This window comes from Coregonus clupeaformis, unplaced genomic scaffold, assembly GCF_020615455.1.
Source record: "Coregonus clupeaformis isolate EN_2021a unplaced genomic scaffold, ASM2061545v1 scaf1053, whole genome shotgun sequence".
In the NCBI taxonomy this organism is placed as follows: Eukaryota; Metazoa; Chordata; class Actinopteri; order Salmoniformes; family Salmonidae; genus Coregonus; species Coregonus clupeaformis.
Window position 1 is genome coordinate 113,212 of NW_025534507.1, and position 4,650 is coordinate 117,861.

The 4,650-nt window shown below is 42.5% G+C and overlaps 1 pseudogene; it reads left to right on the top strand.

Annotated features, from left to right (window-relative positions):
- The first annotated feature begins 790 nt into the window (after positions 1–790).
- On the top strand, positions 791–1,930 carry LOC123486190 (annotated as a pseudogene).
- The last annotated feature ends 2,720 nt before the right edge of the window (positions 1,931–4,650 follow it).

Consider the following 4,650-nt stretch of genomic DNA (forward strand, 5'->3'; position numbering starts at 1 on the left):
GAGGAATGGGCCAAAATACCAGCAACAGTGTGTGAAAACCTTGTGAAGACTTACAGAAAACGTTTGACCTGTGTCATTGCCAACAAAGGGTATATAACAAAGTATTGAGAAACTTTTGTTATTGACCAAATACTTATTTTCCACCATAATTTGCAAATAAATTCATTAAAAATCCTACAATGTGATTTTCTGGATTTTTTTCTCATTTTGTCTGTCATAGTTGACGTGTACCTATGATGAAAATTACAGGCCTCTCTTATCTTTTTTAAGTGGGAGAACTTGCACAATTGGTGGCTGACTAAATACTTTTTTCCCCACTGTATAGTGATGCGCCTGGCTATTATCTTTCTTCATTAAAAAAATTAAATCAATACAACTTATGTTTACATATAAAAACACACATTATAATGTATGAACTTGACTTGATAATTGACAACAATAAAAAATCCATATATAGAGTTCTCTTCCATGTTTGTAAAGTCTATTTTCTAACCTCTTCCTGCAGGTGATTGGATGGAGGCTAAAAGACGAGACTGGGTGGCCATCTTGGATTCCCAGACCCAGACAGGTGCAGCCAAGGGCCCAGGGGACAACATCACTGAGAAGGCCAGGACCAGAGGCGAGGTCAGTGGATGGGACAGCGTCCTCAACTCTGGGCTGGGGAACAACATTGTTAACCAGAACCAGAAACAGATAGTCGAACACAAAACAACAACTGAATTTAGTCTCCATGGCAACAGACTGGCTGAGACCAGGGCGAGGTGTAGATTTGGTCTGCGGGGACGGGAGGTGTCCGTATGTGGAGGGAGAGAACAGACTTGGCTCGCGATGCTCCGTCCTGCTCCTATAGTTGTGATTCAGAGAGACTGATGGCGCCTCAGGTTAACACCCTAACAGGTGCTGCCTTCAGCCTGCCTTCTATAGGATCTATCAACTGGAACATGGACCCTGCGACAACACAGACACTCCCTGGCCTTCGTCCTCCTCACACTCTCCTAATGTTAAACCAGACCTCAGACAATGCCAGTGCCTCAACACTAAATAGCTACACAAGGCCATTGACAAATGACAGTAGTAGTAAAGCCATCAGTAGATCCGGTTGCAAAGAGAAGCGCTTCCCGTGTTCGTTCTGTGGGAAAGCCTTCAGTTTCCCCAAACAGGTGGAGATCCACCAGAGGATACACACGGGGGAGAAACCGTTTGGCTGTAGCCAGTGTCACATGCGCTTTTCCCAGGCTGGCCACCTGAAGAGGCACCAGAGAGTCCACACAGGGGAGAAACCCTATAGCTGCCCCCAGTGTGGAGAAGAGGTTCTCCCCACCAGCATCAGCTGAAGCTGCACCAGAGGGTCCACACAGGGGAGAAACCCTACAGCTGCCACCAGTGTGAGAAAAGGTTCTCCCACCAGCACCATCTGAAGATGCACCAGATGGTCCACACGAGAGAGAAGCCGTTCGCCTGTACGCACTGCGGGAAGAGGTTCTCAGAGAGGAGCGCTCTCAGGATACACCAGCAGAAAATGCACATGGCTCATGTATAGAGTAAAGTGATATGTAGTACTAGTTAATTAGTTTGTAGTTAATTCTGTAGGTTTTGGATGTAGTAGGGAACTGGATGAGGTGAACTGAGGAAAGAATGAGTATGATGAGGCAGAGTAGATGATATGGTGATGGTTGGTGTGATGGTGTCTAAAAATGCTTCACCTGATGAAGAGTGACAAACTTTGTCCCTTTAGATTGATACTGGTGTTTTATAATAAGGAAATGATAGTGCCTTAATTCATGTTTACATTAAATAAAGTAGTGAAGATGTGTAATGTAATGTTGAACCTTTTCCAAAGTACTCAAAAATGTATTTTATCAAAGCGAGTGTACCAGATTTACAGAAAGGTTATTCTACACTGAACAAAAATAAACGCAACATGAAACTATTTCAAAGATTTTACTGAGTTATAGTTTAAGAAAATCAGTTAATATAAATACATTCATTAGTCCCTAATCTATGGATTTCACATGACTAGGAATCAGTGTTGTGTTCGAGACCACCTAAACTAAAGCGAGACCGAGTCAAGACCAAGACCGGAAGGGGTTGAGACAAAGTCAAGACCAGAAAATTTAGTCCAATTCAAGACCATGATTGTAATTTTGTCAAATCGCCACCATTTTAAGAGTTCAAAATGTCCAGTATTTCTGTGTCCCTATTTCAGAAGAACATATGGATTATTTAGACATTCAGAATGGTGAAAAAATGCATGCTGAGGGAAAATAGAGCCACTCTACAAATTATTACTAACCCAAACTACGTGGGCCTTCTACACCTTCAGAGAAGGGCTAAGGATTTATAAAATAATTATATTTACATTATTTTCAATGATGTTCTGATTTAAGCTATTAGATTTTTGTTGAAAAGGAAAGGGTTAACACTTAAGAGAAAAAAATATCAAAATCAGGATTTTTCTTTGGTGGTCTCTGGGGAGATAAATCTAGCTAGCTAAGTAAGCCATTGGCTAGGCCATCAGAGGCTAGACACAAGGCATCTGCCATTCAACTGTATTAGGACAACATTTTGGCGTGACAGTGGAATCAACCAATCACATTTTGATTTGTAATGGGTGGGATCGTTTTTACAAAAATGGAAACATGGAAACATCTGCCTTCTCAAAGGCCAACAGATCACTACACAATAGCGAGCAGTAGTTTTCTCGTGGTCTAGCTAGGTATCTTTTGTTGTAGGCTAGTTTGCAGTGGCTGCAGCAGTTGTTTTCAAAGAAGATGTTTTTGCTAATTTGTTAGCTTCTCCCTTTTCAAGAATAACTTTCAACAAGAAGTGAAGTTTTCAAATGATCATCATCTGGTGAGTGGAACTGTTTTTTTCTTGGAACTTGCTTGCTTTTCTTAGCCATCGCTTTGAAAATAACTTGTGTGTGAAACATTGTTGCATTTAAACTTTAGGTCACTGGTTACTTTGTGTGCTAAATGTGTTGTTTTTTTTGCAATGGGAAATAATAGTTGTACATTTCTATTAGGAAATGCTTAGCCTAATAGTTGTGTTTTTGTATTCTTATGATTGGGACCTACTGGCTTGTTTTGTCCGTGTGAATGGACTGCTTATCTTTAACATCATGCTGTGTGGGACTGCTGTCTTTCCATCTGCACTATGCAGTGGTGTAGTGGTGCCTGGAGAAGTGGGTATACATTTCAATACCTGGTTTGTATACCCATTTACTTGTAGATATAAGTTATACAGTATTTCCTAGCTACCCTACCCGGCTACCGATGTCATTCTTCTGCGAGCTGCTCCATGCCAAAACCAGTTGAGAGCGGTGCGCTCTTGCTGCCTGCAGATGATATTCTGCTGAAGCTAGGCTGTGTGCGGCGCGCATGTGAATATATTTCACGTGCTTTGCGATTGTGTAGGCTACTTTGTGCATGATTTCTCTATTGTACTTCATAACTGATAAATCGTATAACTTCACTACACTACTTTGATTCGCGTCAGTAGGGATTAAGAAGTGAGTATACGGAATGCCCATAAAACAAAAAAGTGGGTATACAGCGTATACCTGCGTATACCCTCCGTTTTACAAAAAGTGCATGAGTGCGCAGGTATTACCATTGCTGTCCTTTCATCATCACGAACCTGTCACACACTGAAGGCCTTGGTCCAATAGGTTTGCCACTGAAGGCCTTGGTCCAATAGGTTTGCCACTGAAGGCCTTGGTCCAATAGGTTTGCCACTGCGCAAACATGTCTATAATAGATCAAGACTGCAGGTATTAATGTTTCAAGAAAGGAGGGTATATATTTGGCCTGGAAAAGTGCTTATGCGCTTACTGAATGGAAGCTGATAATTATGAGTTTTTACTCCGCTGGTCTCGGCTGGTCTCTGGAAGAAATTACGAGGCTTCACTGTCTGAGACCGAGTCAAGACTGAGTACAAATGTATCCGACACAAGACCTGTGTAGCTCAGTTGGTAGAGCATGACGTTTGCAACGCCAGGGTTGTGGGTTCGATGCCCACAGGGGGCCAGTATGAAAAAATGTATGCACTCACTAGCTGTAAGTCGCTCTGGCTAAGAGCGTCTGCTAAATTACTAAAATGTAAAATGTAAGACTGAGACACTCAAAATGTGGTCTCGAGACAACAACAATGCTAGGACTACAGATATGCAGATACCTTTTTTTTTTAAGTAGGAGTGTGGACCAGAAAACCAGTCACTATCTGGTGTGACTACCATTTGCCTAATGCAGCGCAACACATCTCCTTCGCATAGAGTTGATCAGGCTGTTGATTGTGGCCTGTGGAATGTTGTCCCACTCCTCTTGAATGGCAGTGTGAAGTTGCTGGATATTGGCGGGAACTGGAACATGCGGTCATACACGTCGATCCAGAGCATCCCAAATATGCTCAATGGGTGACATGTCTGGTGAGTATGCAGGCCATGGAAGAACTGGGACATTTTCAACTTCCAGGAATTGTGTACAGATCCTTGCGACATGGGGGCCGTGCATTATCATGCTGAAACATGAGGTGATGGCGGCGGATGAATGGCATGACAATGGGCATCAGGATCTCGTCACTGTATCTCTGTGCATTCAAATTGCCATAGATAAAATGCAATTGTGTTCGTTGTCCGTAGCTTATGCCTGC